This window comes from Bufo bufo, chromosome 4, assembly GCF_905171765.1.
Source record: "Bufo bufo chromosome 4, aBufBuf1.1, whole genome shotgun sequence".
NCBI classification, from domain to species: Eukaryota; Metazoa; Chordata; class Amphibia; order Anura; family Bufonidae; genus Bufo; species Bufo bufo.
Genome location: NC_053392.1, coordinates 5,114,237 through 5,133,378, shown reverse-complemented (window position 1 = coordinate 5,133,378; position 19,142 = coordinate 5,114,237).

Sequence of the window (19,142 nt, the reverse complement as noted above, 5' to 3'; positions counted from 1 at the left end):
TCCAGTGATGTTGCAGCTCTGAAATATGGCCAAACTGGTGGCAAGTGGCATCTTGGCAGCTGCACGCTTGACTTTTCTCAGTTCATGGGCAGTTATTTTGCGCCTTGGTTTTTCCACACGCTTCTTGCAACCCTGTTGACTATTTTGAATGAAACGCTTGATTGTTCGATGATCATGCTTCAGAAGCTTTGCAATTTTAAGAGTGCTGCATCCCTCTGCAAGATATCTCACTATTTTTGACTTTTCTGAGCCTGTCAAGTCCTTCTTTTGACCCATTTTGCCAAAGGAAAGGAAGTTGCCTAATAATTATGCACACCTGATATAGGGTGTTGATGTCATTAGACCACACCCCTTCTCATTACAGAGATGCACATCACCTAATATGCTTAATTGGTAGTAGGCTTTCGAGCCTATACAGCTTGGAGTAAGACAACATGCATAAAGAGGATGATGTGGTCAAAATACTCATTTGCCTAATAATTCTGCACGCAGTGTATATGTTTAATTTCTTCTAAGGGGTGGGAATTAGTTAATTAAATATTGTGACGAAACCAACCTCGCCACTGGGTTTCGGAGGGGCCTGGCTACCAGCCGCTTGCCTCAGGATTATGGCCCATACTAACTTTAAAGGAGAAGACAGACCGGCCGCACAGCTTAAATCTGTCTTTGGAATTGTATTTTATGCTATGTGAGGGTACCCAGATAGCTAATTTTATTGTATTTGTGTATTCCGAGTGCCATTCACCTAATGATATGCACTCAGACTTGAGCTATCTGGGGATATGTTAAATGTCTGTGTTTGCTGTGGGGGTGTGACATTGTGTGTTTGGGTGGTGATTTCTGTCCTGTTGTCCCCACATGTGTATTGGCGATTTCCCTTTGTCCTGAGAGATAATTGAATTACTCCTCGGGTGTCTCCAGGGCAGAGAGGAGGAAACCATGATGCATTGTGGGGATGTCTTGTGTCTGTGTATCCTGAGTGCTACGTGTCTGTCCTGTGTCACAGTCTTCCTTCTGGTCCCCTAGGAGCTTGTCCACCAGATGGGGACCTGCATAAATACGGGCGGGTAGCCCTCAATAAAGTGTTCCTGTTTTATCCTTTATCATGTTGAGGCTGGTGTTTGGGTAACTGATCGATACTGGGGGATTGCTATACGCTGGGAGATTTGCTATCCTCCCCTGTCTATAACTACTAGCTCTTGTAAGAGCTGTTCCTGCTCTCTGGTTTTAGGAGAGGTTCACCCACTGGAGCCTGGAGCCTTGTCGTAGGTCCAGGGTGGGTAGGAGACGGTGAGACCTCAACCAACCTTCGGCGGTTCGTGGGGTCTGCAGTGCGTACGGTGTCAAGTGGAGTGCTTGGAGTCCTTGGAAAGCACTAGGAGCATCTATCAACGGAGGTACCCGGTCGGGGTGCCAGGAGATCCGTTACAAATATATTTAGAAAAATGATCACTGTTAAATCATTAACAGATTTACCAGTGATCATTAAGATAGAAACATAGAATGTGTCGGCAGATAAGAACCATTTGGCCCATCTAGTCTGCCCAATATACTGAATACTATGGATAGCCCCTGGCCCTATCTTATATGAAGGATGGCCTTATGTCTATCCCATGCATGCTTAAACTCCTTCACTGTATTTGCAGCTACCACTTCTGCAGGAAGGCTATTCCATGCATCCACTACTCTCTCAGTAAAGTAATACTTCCTGATATTACTTTTAAACCTTTGCCCCTCTAATTTAAAACTATGTCCTCTTGTAGCAGTTTTTCTTCTTTTAACTGCCTCCCGACTGCCTAACACACGGATGCGTCCTGGAGGCGGTCGATTCATTCCTCCTGGACGCATCCGTGCGTCATCTCGCGAGACGCGAGATTTCGGTCAGAGCCGGCCCGCGCATGCGCATCGCTGGCCGGCAAAAGTTCAAGGAGTATTTCGTCAGCAACCTGCCAGCCAATGATCGTTGCTGGCAGGTTGCTGATTTTTTAAAAATCGAATCACAAGCCATCTAACACCTTATATTAGTAAATATGATGTGTTAAATGGCTTCTCTGCTCCTCTGCTGGTCCTTTTGGTCGGTTGGTTCTAGCAGAGGAGCAGACATCACAGTGAGTAGCCACCAAACACCACACTTAGCCCCAGATCACCCCCCATCACCCCAATTAACCCCTTGATCACCCCTTGATCGCCCCTGTCAATCACCTAGTGAAAGGGAAAAAAGTGATCAGTGTAAACTGTCACTTTTTTTCCCCACTGGTATTGACTGATAGGTGTTAGGATAGTTTAGGCCCCTTGGTTAGGTAGTTAGCGTCAGTTAGCCCCCAGCCCACCGCACCGCAGTCACTTATTCGCTGATTAGCGTATCGCTAATCAGCATTTGTACTTTTATAGTATCTGTAAGTGATCAAAACTGATCACGGTCAGATCTATAATTGTATTAGTGTCACCTTAGCTCGCCCTCCACCCAAAACGCAGTGTTTGCCCGATCAGGCCTGATCGGTCGCCCACACGTGCGTTCACCCACGCCCACCCCGCCGCAGTGACAAAAAATTATATATTTTTTTATCACTGCACAATCACTTTACAAGCGCTGCAGCGATAAAAAAATCAGTTTTGATATTTTTTATCAATCGCAGCGGCCTCCGGTACTTCGCTAGCCTCCCATTTGTAAGACAGGCTTGCTTTTTTTCTTGGGTAGTCTCAGGGAATACCCCCTAAATTTAGTAGTCCAAATGTCAAACAGGGGGTATTCTTCTGAAGAGGCCTACAGGATTCTGACCCAGTCGGATGAGGAATGGGAACCCTCATCTGATGAATCTAGCGGGTCAGAATATGAACCTGTAGAAAGCAGTGGCTCTCTGACCCAAAGTTCGGACGAGGAGGTTGAGGTCCCTGATAGCACCAGGATCCGTTTCAAGGGCAGCAGAGTGGGGCTGGCGCTGTCGGATTACGTGGTGAGGCATACACCAGCAGCGCAGCCCATCCTGGACCTAGTACCAGCACTGCTGTACAACATGGTGAAGTGGCGAGCACCAGAAGGGCAGTTGAAGCTGGTACGGTGGCACGTGCAATAGTTACCCCGTCGCAGCCACCGCACAGACAGGCCCGTAGAGCCCCTAGAGTCCCTGAGGTGCTGGCAAACCCTGATTGGCAGTCCCCAACTTCAGCCGCGCCTGTAGTTCCCCCTTTCACCGCCCAGTCTGGAGTTCGGGTTGAGACAGCTCAGATCGGTTCGGCACTGGGATTTTTTGAGCTGTTCTTGACTGCGGAGCTCTTGGACTTAGTCGTGGCAGAGACAAACCGGTATGCCACTCAATTTATAGCCGCCAACCCGGGAAGCTTTTATGCCCAGCCTTTCCGGTGGAAACCAGTCCAAGTTTCCGAAATTAAAATTTTTCTGGGCCTTCTCCTCAACATGGGTCTAACCAAAAAGCATGAATTGCGGTCATATTGGTCCACGAACCCAATTCATCACATGCCCATGTTCTCTGCTGCTATGTCCAAGACACGATTTGAGACCATCCTGCGTTTCCTGCACTTTAGCGACAACACTACCTCCCGTCCCAGATGCCACCCAGCTTTTGACCGGCTCCACAAAATTCGGCCCCTCATAGACCACTTCAACAACAAATTAGCAGATTTGTATACCCCTGAGCAAAACATCTGCGTAGACGAGTCCCTTATACATTTTACCGGGCGCCTTGGCTTCAAACAATACATCCCAAGCAAGCGCGCCCGGTATGGGGTCAAATTGTATAAGCTCTGTGAAAGGGCAACAGGCTATACCCACAAATTTCGGATCTATGAGGGAAAAGATCAGACCCTGGAGCCGGTCGGTTGCCCTGACTACCTGGGGAGCAGTGGGAAGACAGTCTCGGACTTGGTGTCACCCTTATTTGGCAAGGGGTACCATCTTTATGTGGACAATTTTTACACAAGTGTGCCCCTCTTCAGGCATTTGTTCCTAGAACAGATTGGCTGCTGTGGCACCGCGCGACCTAGTCGCCGGGGCTTCCCCCAACGGCTCGTTACCACCCGTCTTGCAAGGGGGGAGAGGGCTGCCTTGTGTAATGAAGAACTGCTCGCGGTGAAATGGAGAGACAAGCGTGACATTTACATGCTCTCCTCCATTCACGCAGACACGACAATACAAATTGAACAGGCAACCAGTGTCATTGAAAAGCCCCTCTCAGTCCACGACTATAACCTTCACATGGGAGGGGTGGACTTCAATGACCAGATGTTGGCTCCCTATTTAGTTTCCCGACGCACCAGACGCTGGTATAAGAAGGTGTCTGTATATTTGATTCAATTGGCTGCATATAATAGTTTTGTTCTCTACAGTAAGGCTGGGAGAACAGGATCCTTCCTCAAATTTCAGGAAGAGATCATCGAGAACCTCCTGTATCAGGAGGTTCCGTGGCCCCAACCACCAGTGTAGTGAGCTGTCTACACGAGCGACATTTCCCCAATGTCGTTGCTGGTACCTCAACCCAACCGTCACCCCAAAAAAGATGTAGTGTCTGTAGCAGGAGTGGAATAAGGCGTGACACCCGCTATTTCTGTCCTGACTGTCCTGACCACCCTGCCCTATGCTTTGGAGAGTGTTTCCGGAAGTACCACACACAGGTACACTTAGTATAGGGATCACATCTCACCAGGACAGGCACACAGGGCTATTAGGGCCCATTCACTCACAGCTGCTGCAAACTTCTCCTTTCACCTGGGATAAAGTGCATAACGTACTTCGCCACATCTTTGGGCGATTTGCGCTTTGCACATTGTCCCATGGGGAAGGAGAGGTTTGTTCTATAAAGGTAAAAAACAAAACAAAAAAAAAATCACCGGTAAGCAAAAAAGTTAACGTTCAGTTCAAAAAGTTAAATAAAGTTTATATGTTCCGTTAAAATTTTATTATAAAGTTAATAAATTTATTGTGTTGCGGCCTGGTTTTTTCTTTTTTTTTTTTTTTTTTTTACCTTCCAGGTGGACCAACCGATCGACTAGCTGCAGCACTGATGTGCATTCTGACAGAAGCATTGCGCTGCTGTCAGATTACACACAAGTCGGTGTATGCGGCGCTGCAAGACGAGATTTCTCCTCTGCAGTAAAAGATATGTTTGCCGAGGCATATGAGCTGAGGAGGCGGCGGTGTTCATATGCTTTGGCAAACACTTTGTATATAAAAAAATAATAAAAAATCCTGGCAATAATTTATTCATCCACATCGATTGATGTGAATGGAGAAATCGGGTTTGCCAGGGCATACGGGCTAAGTGGGTATGAGTGTGGGCGGAGCTCCTATGTCCTGGCAGACGCCTTTCCCCTCTTTTTTTTTGGGCAGAGATTTTTTCATCCACATTGATCGATGCGAATGAAGAAATCTGTGCCGTTCATTTTTTCTTTCAGCCCAGAGGCTGAACGGAAAAAAAAAATCTCATTACCCGTATGCTCAATATAAGGCCTCATGCACACGACTGTTGTGTGCATCCGTGGCTGTTGTGCCGTTTTCCGTTTTTTTTCGCGGACCCATTGACTTTAAATGGGTCAGTGGAAAAATCGGAAAATGCACCGTTTTGCAGCCACATCCATGATCCGTGTTTCCTGTCCGTCAAAAAAATATGACCTGTCCTATTTTTTTGACGGACAACGGTTCACGGACCCATTCAAGTCAATGGGTCCGTGAAAGAACACGGATGCACACAAGATTGGCATCCGCGTCCGTGATCCGTGGCCGTAGGTTACTTTCATACAGACGGATCCGAAGATCCGTCTGCATAAAAGCTTTTTCAGAGATGAGTTTTCACTTCGTGAAAACTCATATCCGACAGTATATTCTAACACAGAGGCGTTCCCATAGTGATGAGGACGCTTCTAGTTAGAATATACTACGAACTGTGTACATGACTGCCCCTTGCTGTCTGGCAGCACCCGATCTCTTGCAGAGGGCTGTCATCCGCACAATTAACCCCTCAGGTGCTGCACCTGAGGGGTTAATTGTGCATATCATAGCCCCCTATAAGAGATCAGGGGCTGCCAGGCAGCAGGGGGCAGACCCCCCTCCCTCCCCAGTTTGAATATCATTGGTGGCCAGTGCGGCCCCCCCCGCCCCCCCCTATTGTAATATCATTGGTGGCCAGTGTGCGCCCCCCCCGGCCCCCCCTCTATTGTAAGATCATTGGTGGCCAGTGTGCGGCCTCCGTCGGCCCCCCTCCGCCCCTCTATTGTAATTTCATTGGTGGCCAGTGTGCGGCCTCCCCTCTCCCCCCCCCCGCCCGATCATTGGTGGCAGTGGAGATTCCGATCGGAGTCCCGGTTTAATTTCTCTGGGGCTCCGATCGGTAACCATGGCAACCAGGACGCTACTGCAGGCCTGGTTGCCATGGTTACTTAGCAATATTACAATATTAGAAGCATCATACTTAACTGCTGGCTGCTGCGCTGTCTGTGTTCGGCCGGGAGCTCCTCCTACTGGTAAGTGACAGATAATTAAGCAATGCGCCGCACAGACCTGTCACTTACCAGTAGGAGGAGCTCCCGGCCGGACACAGACAGCGCAGCAGGTAAGTATAATGCTTCTAATATTGTAATATTGCTAAGTAACCATGGCAACCAGGCCTGCAGTAGCATCCTGGTTGCCATGGTTACCGATCGGAGCCCCAGAGCAATTAAACTGGGACTCCGATCGGAATCTCCGCTGCCACCAATGATCGGGCGGGGGGGGGGAGAGGGGGGGCCGCACACTGGCCACCAATGAAATTACAATAGAGGGGGGGAGGGGGGCCGACGGAGGCCGCACACTGGCCACCAATGAAATTACAATAGGGGGGAGGGTGGCCGACGGAGGCCGCACACTGGCCACCAATGAAATTACAATAGAGGGGGGGAGGGGGGCCGACCGAGGCCGCACACTGGCCCCCAATGAAATTACAATAGAGGGGGGAGGGGGGCCGACGGAGGCCGCACACTGGCCACCAATGATATAACAATAGAGGGGGCCCCGGGGGGGGGCCGCACACTGGCCACCAATGATATTCAAACTGGGGAGGGAGAGGGGTCTGCCCCCTGCTGCCTGGCAGCCCCTGATCTCTTACAGGGGGCTATGATACGCACAATTAACCCCTTCAGGTGCGGCACCTTAAGGGTTAATTGTGCTGATCACAGCCCCCTGTAAAAGATCGGGTGCTGCCAGGCAGCAGGGGGCAGTCATGTACACAGTTTGTAGTATATTCTAACTAGAAGCGTCCCCATCACTATGGGAACGCCTCTGTGTTAGAATATACTGTCGGATCTGAGTTTCACGATGGTTCCCATGGTGATGGGGACGCTTCAAGTTAAAATATACCATCGGATTGGAGAAAACTCCGATGGCATATTAACTCCTGACTTTACATTGAAAGTCAATGGGGGACGGATCCGTTTGCAATTGCACCATATTGTGTCAAAGTCAAACGGATCCGTCCACATTGACTTGCATTGTAATTCAGGACGGATCCGTTTGGCTCCGCACGGCCAGGCGGACACCAAAACGACTTTTTTTTTCATGTCCGTGGATCCTCCAAAAATCAAGGAAGACCCACGGACGAAAAAACGGTCACGGATCACGGAAAAACGGAACCCCGTTTTGCGGACCGTGAAAAAATACGGTCGTGTGCATGAGGCCTAAGGAGAATAGCAGAAACTCCTAATGCTGGCCATACATGTAATGATTGCGGAGACCCTCAAATGCCAGGGCAGTACAAACACCCCACAAATGACCCCATTTTGGAAAGAAGACACCCCAAGGTATTCGCTGAGGGGCATATTGAGTCCATGAAAGATTTAAATTTTTGTCCCAAGTTAGCGGAAAGTGAGACTTTGTGAGAAAAAAAAAATAAAATCTATTTCCGCTAACTTGTGGCAAAAAAATTCTATGAACTCGCCATGCCCCTCATTGATTACCTTGGGGTGTCTTATTTCCAAAATGGGGTCACATGTGGGGTATTTATACTGCCCTGGCATTTTAGGGGCCCTATAGCGTGAGAAGAAGTCTGGGATCCAAATGTCTAAAAATGCCCTCCTAAAAGGAATTTGGGCCACTTTGCGCATCTAGGCTGCAAAAAAGTGTCACACATGTGGTATCGCCGTACTCAGGAGAAGTTGGGGAATGTGTTTTGGGGTGTCATTTTACATATACCCATGCTGGGTGAGAGAAATATCTTGGCAAAAGACAACTTTTCCCATTTTTTTATACAAAGTTGGCATTTGACCAAGATATTTCTCTCACCCAGCATGGGTATATGTAAAATGACACCCCAAAACACATTGCCCAACTTCTCCTGAGTACGGCGATACCAGATGTGTGACACTTTTTTGCAGCCTAGGTGGGCAAAGGGGCCCACATTCCAAAGAGCACCTTTAGGATTTCACAGGTCATTATTTACACATTTTGATTTCAAACTACTTACCACACATTAGGGCCCCTAGAATGCCAGGGCAGTATAACTACCCCACAAGTGACCCCATTTTGGAAAGAAGACACCCCAAGGTATTCCGTGAGGGGCATCGCGAGTTCCTAGAATTTTTTATTTTTTGTCACAAGTTAACGGAAAATGATGATTTATTTATTTTTTCTTACAAAGTCTCATATTCCACTAACTTGTGACAAAAAATAAAAACTTCCATGAACTCACTATGCCCATCAGCGAATACCTTGGGGTGTCTTCTTTCCAAAATGGGGTCACTTGTGGGGTAGTTATACTGCCCTGGCATTCTAGGGGCCCTAATGTGGTGAACGCCATAAAAAAAAAAACTATGAGAAAATTGAAATTTTGCCCACCTTACTTCCCAAAAAAGGTAATAAAAGTGATCAAAAAAGTCGCATGTATGCCAAAATTGTAACAATCAAACCCTCATCTCATCCCGCAAAAATCATACCCTACCCAAGATAATCGCCCAAAAACTGAAAAAACTATGGCTCTTAGACTACAGAAACACTAAAACATGATTTTTTTTTTTGTTTCAAAAATGAAATCATTGTGTAAAACTTACATAAATAAAAATAAAGTATGCATATTAGGTATCGCCGCGTCCGTATCGACCGGCTCTATAAAAATATCACATGACCTAACCCCTCAGGTGACCACCGTAAAAAAATTAAAATAAAAACGATGTAAAAAAAGCCATTTTTTCTCATCTTACGTCACAAAAAATGTAATAGCAAGCGATCAAAAAGTCATATGCACCCCAAAATAGTGCCAATCAAACCGTCATCTCATCCCGCAAAAAATGAGACCCTATTTAAGATAATCGCCCAAAAACTGAAAAAACTATGGCTCTCAGACTATGGAGACACTAAAACATTTTTTTAGTTTTAAAAATTAAGTCATTGTATAAAACTTACATAAATAAAAAAATAGTATACATATTAGGTATCGCCGCGTCCGTGACAACCTGCTCTATAAAATTACCACATGATCTAACCTGTCAGATGAATGTTGTAAATAACAAAAAAAAAAACGTGCCAAAAAAGCTATTTCTTGTTACCTTGCCGCACAAAAAGTGTAATATAGAGCAACCGAAAATCATATGTACCCTAAACTAGTACCAAAAAAAATGCCACCCTATCCCGTAGTTTCTAAAATGGGGTCACTTTTTGGGAGTTTCTACTCTAGGGGTGCATCAGGGGGGCTTCAAATGGGACATGGTGTCAAAAAACCAGTCCAGCAAAATCTGGCTTCCAAAAACCATACGGCGCACCTTTCACTCTACGCCCCGCTGTGTGGCCGTACAGTAGTTTACGGCCACATATGGGATGTTTCTGTAAACTACAGAATTAGGGCCATAAATAATGAGTTTTGTTTGGCTGTTAACCCTTGCTTTGTAACTGGAAAAAAAATATTAAAATTGAAAATCTGCCAAAAAAGTAAAATTTTGAAATTGTATCTCTATTTTCCATTAAATCTTGTGCAACACCTAAAGGGTTAAAAAAGTTTGTAAAATCAGTTTTGAATTCCTTGAGGGGTGTAGTTTCTTAGATGGGGTCACTTTTATGGAGTTTCTACTCTGGGGTGCATCAGGGGGGCTTCAAATGGGACATGGTGTCAAAAAACCAGTCCAGCAAAATCTGGCTTCCAAAAACCATACGGCGCACCTTTCACTCTACGCCCCGCTGTGTGGCCGTACAGTAGTTTACGGCCACATATGCGGTGTTTCTGTAAACGGCAGAGTCAGGGCAATAAAGATACAGTCTTGTTTGGCTGTTAACCCTTGCTTTGTTAGTGGAAAAAATGGGTTAAAATTGAAAATTTGGCAAAAAAATGAAATTCTCAAATTTCATCCCCATTTGCCAATAACTCTTGTGCAACACCTAAAGAGTTAACAAAGTTTGTAAAATCAGTTTTGAATACCTTGAGGGTTGTAGTTTATAGAATGGGGTCATTTTTGGGCAGTTTCTATTATGTAAGCCTCGCAAAGTGACTTCAGAGCTGTAGTGGTCCCTAAAGATTAGGTTTTTGTAAATTTCTGAAAAATTTCAAGATTTGCTTCTAAACTTCTAAGCCTTGTAACATCCCCAAAAAATAAAATATCATTCCCAAAATAATTCAAACATGAAGTAGACATATGGGGAATGTAAAGTCATCACAATTTTTGTGGGTATTACTATGTATTACAGAAATAGAGAAACTGAAACTTTGAAATTTGCTAATTTTTCAAAATTTTGGGTAAATTAGGCATTTTTTTATGCAAAAAATTATTATTTTTTTACTTCATTTTATCAGTGTCATGAAGTACAATATGTGACGAAAAAACTATCTCAGAATGGCGTGGATAAGTCAAAGTGTTTTAAAGTTATGAGCACTTAAAATGACACTGGTCAGATTTGCAAAAAATGACCAAGTCCTTAAGGTGAAATAGGGCTGAGTCCTTAAGGGGTTAAAGGGCTTCTGTCACCCCACTAAACAGTTTTTTTTTTTTTGGTTACTTAGAATGCCTATAATGCGATTTATGCATACATACTGTAATTAATAATTTCTGTTCAGCAGATTTTGTTAAAAACGTACTTTTAAAATATGCTAGTAGCAGCCGCATCCTCCTATCCTAAAGACGCCCCCTCCGCATGTTGATTGACAGGGCCAACGGACGGGATCGTCCTCTGGCTAGTCCTGTCTGCTATCAAGATCTCGCGCCTGCGCCGTAACGGTATTCAGTCAGCGCAGGCGCACTGAGAAGCGGACGCTTGTTCGGCCGCTCCATCCTCAATGCGCCGATTACGTCACATCTACACCCGACGCAGGCGCATTGAGGAAGGAGCGGCCGAGCGAGCGTCCGCCTCTCAGTGCGCCTGCGCCGACTGAATACCGTTACGGCGCAGGCGCGAGCTCTTGATAGCAGACAGAACCAGCTAGAGGACGATCCCGTCCGTTGGCCCTGTCAATCAACATGCGGAGGGGGCGTCTTTAGGATAGGAGGATGCGGCTGCTACCAGCAAGTAGCCGCCCTACTTGCTGGTAGCAAGGTAATTTGCATATTTTAAAACTATGTTTTTAACAAAATCTGCTGAACAAAAATTATTAATTACAGTATGTATGCATAAATCGCATTATAGGCATTCTAAGTAACCCAAAAAAAAATAAAAAAAATTTGTGGGGTGACAGAAGCCCTTTAAGTATGGTTTCCATTAGTTTCCCCACTATTGATGTCAGGCTTACTGGCCTATAGTTGCCCGATTCCTCCCTACTACCTTTCTTGTGAATGGGCACAACATTTGCTAATTTCCAATCTTCTGGGACGACTCCTGTTACTAATGATTGGTTAAATAAATCTGTTAATGGTTTTGCTAGTTCACCGCTGAGCTCTTTTAATAGCTTTGGGTGTATCCCATCAGGCCCCTGTGACTTATTTGTATTAATTTTAGACAGCTGACTTAGAACCTCTTCCTTTGTAAAGACACATGCATCAAAAGATTCATTAGTCTTTTTTCCCAACTGAGGTCCTTCTCCTTCATTTTCCTTCGTAAAAACAGAACAGAAGTATTCATTGAGGCAGTTAGCTAGTTCTTTATCTTCTTTCATATACCTTCCTTCTTTTGTTTTTAATTTGGTAATTCCTTGTTTTAGTTTCCTTTTTTCATTTATGTATCTGAAGAATGCCTTATCGCCTTTTTTCCCTGACTGAGCTCATTTCTCTTCTGCCTGTGCTTTAGAAGCTCTTATAACTTGTTTTGCCTCTCTCTGCCTAATCTTATAAATTGGTCTGTCATCCTCGTTTTTTGTTTTTTTTTATAATTCCTAAATGCTATCTTTTTGTTTTTAATGATTTTGGCAACTTCTGCTGAGTACCACAGTGGTCTCTTCCTTTTTTTGCTTTTACTGACAAGCCTAATGCAATTTTCTGTTGCCTTCAATAGTGCCTCTTTTAAGTAGTCCCATTTCTCCTGGACTCCAATGAAACTGTTCCAGTCTGATAGGGACTTGTATACCACTAATCTAATTTTAGAAAAGTCAGTTTTTCTAAAATCTAAAACTTTTGTTTTTGTGTGGTGTGACTCAGTCACTGTACTTATAGTAAACCACACTGACTGGTGATCACTAGATCCCAAGCTTTCCCCTACAGTAATATCATATACCAAATTCCCATTTGTGAATACTAAATCTAAAATGGCCTCCTTCCGGGTTGGCTCCTCAACTACTTGCTGTAGAGATAATCCCAGTAGGGAATTTAGAATATCTGTACTCCTGGCAGAACTAGCTACTTTGGTTTTCCAGTTTACATCTGGAAGATTGAAGTCTCCCATAATGATAACTTCCCCCTTCAATGTCATTTTAGCTATTTCCTCAACTAGTAGATCATCTAATTCTTTGACTTGGCTAGGTGGCCTATATATCACACCTACACTAGTTACCTTATGATTATCAAGCTGCAAGGTAACCCAAACTGACTCTAAATTGTTCTCGCTAACTTGTATCAAATTAGATTTTATGCTGTCTTTCACATACAGGGCCACCCCTCCCCCCTTCTTGCCTTCTCCGTCTTTCCTGTATAGAGAGAACCCTGGTATTGATATATCCCAGTCATTACTCCCCTTGAACCACGTCTCAGTAACAGCCATTACATCTATATTCTCAGATGCCATTATAGCCTCAAGTTCATTGATCTTATTCCCTAAACTGCGAGCATTTGTAGACAAGAATCTAAGCTTGTCATTTCTTAACCTTTGTGCTACTGGCATCTTCTGGCATTGTTCCGGGGGGCAGTTGGACTGCTGGATTATCACTCTTTTGCCCCCCTTTCCTAGTTTAAATGCTCCTTAGCAAATACTTGGAACTGTTCACCGAGGACATTCGTTCCCTTGAGAGAAAGATGCAAACCATTTTTCTTGTACAGTTCTTTTCCATTCCAACAAGAGCTAACATGAAACACAAAGCCAAACCCTTGGTTCAGACACCATTCACCAAGCCATACATTGAATTCCTTAATGCGCATCTTCCTGTCATGCTGAAGGTTATGCACAGGCAAAACTGCAGAGAATGAAACAGTTGATGCAACCTCCCGTATATCCTTTCCAAGTGTGTGAAAAGCTTCTTTCACCTTTGAAACCTCATTGCAAGCCAGATCGTTTGTCCCCAGATGGACAATAACATCCACTTCCCTTTCCTGTTTTGCTTGCCTAACAATATTAAGGATCCGTCGTCTATCCCTGATAGCGGTAGCACCAGGGAGACATCTTACAACACCATTCTCCTCAAACTTCACACCTCTTATGATGGAATCCCCCACCAACAGCTGCTTACTATCAGTCCTCATCTTCTCCTTTTTGTCTTTGGCTGCAGTCTTGCATACTTTAGGCATGGGAGATGATTGTTTCTCACCCACTGTGCTTGAGCCATCCGCCATGTTGCTCTTGCACTCTGAAAGTGCTGCAACAGACTGTGGGACATGTCTTCTATCCACAACTCTCAGTCTACCATAACCTACAGTAACCCATCTTCCATTTCTAGGGGGCCTCTGTGGCAGTGGCATTGCAATGTTCTCAGTCTGAGTTTGCTTAATGGTTAATTTACAAATCTCATATTTCAAAAAGGTGATTTCCTGTTGCATTATGGAGAGCTGTCTACAGATCAGACAGTATCCAAACCTCCGAAGAGTGGAACCTGAAATAAAAGCACAACAATTCCTGCACAGAACCAAGTCTGCCATTGCAAAGAGAAGGGGAGAAAAAAAAAAATAAAAAAAAAATTTTTTACAAACAAATCTTACTTGTTTAGATTGTATCCACCTCCAGATTACCTCCTGAATATTTCCAATGCACTTGCAGACCCGCACTTGATTAGACCAGCACTAGATTAGCAGCAAGCTATAATTGGGAATACCCCTTTAATATGTGTTTAACATAAAACATCATTTAAATAATAGGTCATTTTCTGACCTAATCCCATGGACATGCACACTAGAATCTGAAATCTCATCACATAGACAAGTCTCTGATGATCACCTCTGTTCTCTATACACTCGCTGGCCCCTCACAAGAGCTTGCAGTTCAGTTCGCACCCTGGCTCATTTTGGTACGGCACAGGTTGCAAACTACTATTCTTTTGTCGGCCGCACTTTCCTCAAAAAAGCGCGATACTGCGGAACACCTACCCCTTGGCAAGGGAGATTTCCGCAAGGGGGTGTTCAATGGAAGAATTGCGGGCCTGTTTGGTGTGGCCTGCCTTCTCCCTTTTGCCACCCCACTGCCTCTTCCAGACTGTTGCTGTGCTGCAGATCCCTCCCCCTCTGTACTGCTGTCCTCGCTCGGCTTTCCACCTTCCCAGGTTGGGTCAGTGACTTCATTGTTCACCACCTCCTCTTCCACTTCCTCATTTTGCTCATCCTCCTGACTTGTTGACCTAACCACAACCTTAGTGATTGACAACTGTGTCTCATCCTACCGACGCCAAGGATTGTGGGCCCTACGTCGATCAGGGTTTCCGCCAACACCTACGTTAGTGGCTCCAACTCCCACTTCTCCTCCTCCACCTTCTCCTCTACTTCCACCTCCGAATTATCTTCTTGCAGCACCAGTCAGCCATCAGTCGGTAGCTGGAAGCAGTGTAGCACTGCAGTGGGGAAGCGTCAACAGGCTGTGCTGAAGCTGATATGCTTAGGGGATAAACAGCAAAACCGCCGCAGAGCAGGCGGTGGCAGGGGATAAGAGACCAGACCAAGCTGTGGCCCTCGCCACTCAACCTACAACCAGGCATGGTTGTGTCTGATAATGGTCGTTACTTGGTGGCGGCATTGGAGCTTGGCCGGAGGGACGGAGAAGAGACCCACCGACTGCAGAGAGAGGAGCAGACCTCCACTAATGTCTGAGCTGTGAGAGCGGAGAAGAGCACTGCCCCCAACAGAGAGATGGAGGAGTAGACCACCAACTGCAGAGAGAGGAGCGGACCTCCACTAATGGCTGAGCTGTGAGAGCGGAGATGATAGCAGAGAGATGGAGGAGGAGACCACCGACTGCAGAGAGAGGAGCGGTCCTCCACTAATGGCCGAGCTGTGAGAGCGGAGAAGAGCACTGCCCCCAACAGAGAGATGGAGGAGGAGACCACCGACTGCAGAGAGGAGAGCGGACCTCCACTAATGGCCGAGCTGTGAGAGCAGAGAAGAGCACTGCCCCCAACAGAGAGATGGAGGAGGAGACCACCGACTGCAGAGAGAGGAGCGGACCTCCACTAATGTCTGAGCTGTGAGAGCGGAGAAGAGCACTGCCCCCAACAGAGAGATGGAGGAGTAGACCACCAACTGCAGAGAGAGGAGCGGACCTCCACTAATGGCTGAGCTGTGAGAGCGGAGATGATAGCAGAGAGATGGAGGAGGAGACCACAGACTGCAGAGAGAGGAGCGGTCCTCCACTAATGGCCGAGCTGTGAGAGTGGAGAAGAGCACTGCCCCCAACAGAGAGATGGAGGAGTAGACCACCAACTGCAGAGAGAAGAGCAAAAAGAGAAAAGGGTCCAGCTCGGTTAAAATGTTACCTTTATTTTTCAGTGCAGATAAAAGCCAGTTACAGTCGAGTCTATATGTTTTTGAGAGAAATCCAGCTCCACTTAGATAAAGGAATGTGCGTTTATTCAGCTTGCGGTTAAAAACTCATCCATGAAATACAAAAATTAGCAGTCTTGTCTACACGTTTCGGGCTACCAGAGACAATTCCAGCCCTTCTTCATGACACAGAAAGACATTAAAAGTGAGACCTTTTAAAGGGGAGGGTGCACCTGTGTTCACTGATTGTTCCCACAGGTCTGTAAACGCCCCCAAGAAGAGGTGCCGCACCTTCCAGGAAATGATGCATGTTTGTGAATTACAAGAGTCTAATACAGTTCTGGATGATCTGGATCTGTATAACAGGTCTATGCACTTTCATACAAAGAATCAGGATTTTTATCCGATTCAGTCCAGATCTCCAGCACTGGATAGATACCAGGATTTGGTGGAACGTGATCTAGTTCTGCTGCATGATCAGATCAATCATGATTCTGGGGGTTATAGTAACATTTCCAAAAAAGAAAAAAAGGCACTCCAGGATCTGAAAACAAGAGTTGACGTTGTAATCAAACAATCTGATAAGGGGGGGGGGGGGGGGGGGGGGGGGGGGTTGTCGTGCTGGACAGTGGTCTATACAGGACCCTGATAGAATCCATGCTCAGTGACACATCAGTTTATGTTACTCTCAGCGACAACCCCCTCCCCTCTTTTCAGAAGGAACTAAGGGCCATTTTGGATTTAGGGATCCAATCAGGCTTCCTAACCAATAAAGAATCAGAGTATATTTATACCATGTCCCCAGTTATCCCAGTGTTCCATGCACTTCCCAAAACACATAAAAATGTTTTTCCACCTCCCCTCAGGCCAATTGTAGCGGGCATTGGCTCCTTTTCGGAGAGAATGTCACAATGGGTTGATTCCATCCTCCAGCCACTTATACCGGGCTATCTCAGGGACACTACGTCTGTTCTGCAAACAAGTATTAAGGCTGGTTACAGCCTGCATTTGTGGGCGGGGCTGCCGGCCTATTTATTCCCTTGTGACCTCACCTCTGGACGGTCGCTTCAGGCTGGCTTCTCCGTTCCGCCCGTCACTTCCGGTTCGCGGTCGCGTCACTTCCGGGTAAGTCTCGGCTCCCTGGGCTGCCTCGGCTGGGGGCAGCGTTCGTGCATCGCCCGGCCGGGCCCGGCCGGTCCTTCTCTTCTTTCCAGCTCCGGGAGAGCCTCCTCTCGTCAGGTCTGTTTTGGTCCACAGCGGGGTTCGGCGGGTCCGGCGCCCACAGCGCTTCAGGTGGGGGCGGACTGTTCCGCTCGGCTCCCCCTGCGCCTCAGGTCTTCAGCGGTGTAGCAGAGCTGGGGTATGATAAAAAAAAAAGGGGGCACGCACTGCTCTGCTGCCTATGTTCAATTTTATTATGTCTTTGTTTTGTCCAGCAGGTTCCTCAATGTTGTGTGGTTCCCTATATGCTTATAGACATATTCCTCATGCCATCCCCATATGACTCTCATTACCTTGTCCATAACACTTGTTGTGCCGCCCTCCTGTGCACGTGTGCACCTCCACATCCCTTGCCGCCTTCCTGTGTGCTCATTTGTGGCGCTGTGGTGTGGTGTCGCCTCCCGTGCACGCGTGGTCGGCTCCACTTGTGTGTCACCCTCCGGGGAACATTGCAGGGCTTAGTGGCGTGGGGCTGTCCTCCGTGCTCAGGGTTCCTGGCATTGCTGCCATGCCACCCCTTTTGGCACAGGCACGGGGCTCTGCCAGCTTCCCGGACTGGCGCGTGCATGGAGGAGGGTGGTATAGCTCTTAATCAGGCCTTCCTTTCGTGCTCTGAATGCTGTTTTCAGGCTGTCTCGTACCATGTTGAGCTCAGGGTTTCTTGTTTCTCTGGTCATGTCTGGGTGCTGATAAGTTTTTTTTTCCCATATGAACAGGACTGCGGTTGCAGGGTTTCCAGACTTCCCGTTCAGCCAGGTAGCGACTCTTCAAGTTTCTGGGTTCTCCAGGTATCTCGCATATGTTATCGTACTATCTCCACAAGTGTCGTTTTTGCTCTCACATGTCTTAGGTGGTCTACCGCGACCGCCCAGTCTCGTTTTGCTATCTTCCTGGTTCGCCCAGGCTCTTTTTCTGTCATCCTGGGTCGCCCAGACTTGTATTATTCCAGTCTCCTTGGTTCGCTCGGGCTCGCCTTATCGCTGTCTTCCTGGCTCGCCCAGGTTCACGCTGTCTCTGTCGTCCTGGATCGCCCAGGCTCGCTCTGTTCCTGTCGTCCTGGTTCGCCCAGGCTCGCTCTGTTCCTGTCGTCCTGGATCGCCCAGGCTCGCTCTGTTCCTGTCGTCCTGGATCGCCCAGGCTCGCTCTGTTCCTGTCGTCCTGGATCGCCCAGGCTCGCTCTGTTCCTGTCGTCCTGGATCGCCCAGGCTCGCTCTGTTCCTGTCGTCCTGGATCGCCCAGGCTCGCTCTGTTCCTGTCGTCCTGGATCGCCCAGGCTCGCTCTGTTCCTGTCGTCCTGGATCGCCCAGGCTCGCTCTGTTCCTGTCGTCCTGAATCGCCCAGGCTCGCTCTGTTCCTGTCCTCCTGGATCGCCCAGGCTCGCTCTGTTCCTGTCGTCCTGGATCGCCCAGGCTCGCTCTGTTCCTGTCGTCCTGGATCGCCCAGGCTCGCTCTGTTCCTGTCGTCCTGGATCGCCCAGGCTCGCTCTGTTCCTGTCGTCCTGGATCGCCCAGGCTCGCTCTGTTCCTGTCATCCTGGATCGCCCAGGCTCGCTCTGTCCCTGTCGTCCTGGATCGCCCAGGCTCACGCTGTCCCTGTCATCCTGGATCGCCCAGGCTCGCTCTGTCCCTGTCTTCCCAGTTCGCCCAGGCTCACGCTGTCCCTGTCATCCTGGATCGCCCAGGCTCGCTCTGTCCCTGTCGTCCTGGATCGCCCAGGCTCGCTCTGTCACTGTCGTCCTTGATTCACCCTTTCACGTTCCTTATAAGCGCTCTTGAGCACGTCAGGTCCACCTGGTCAGGCACCTCTCAGTTCACTCCTGTTGCAGGGTCATTTTCCTTCCTGCTTTGCACAGGCATCGGTTCCGGTCTGCCTCCTCCTGGATCACCTGGTCCCGTTTCTCGCCTTCCGTGCTCCTG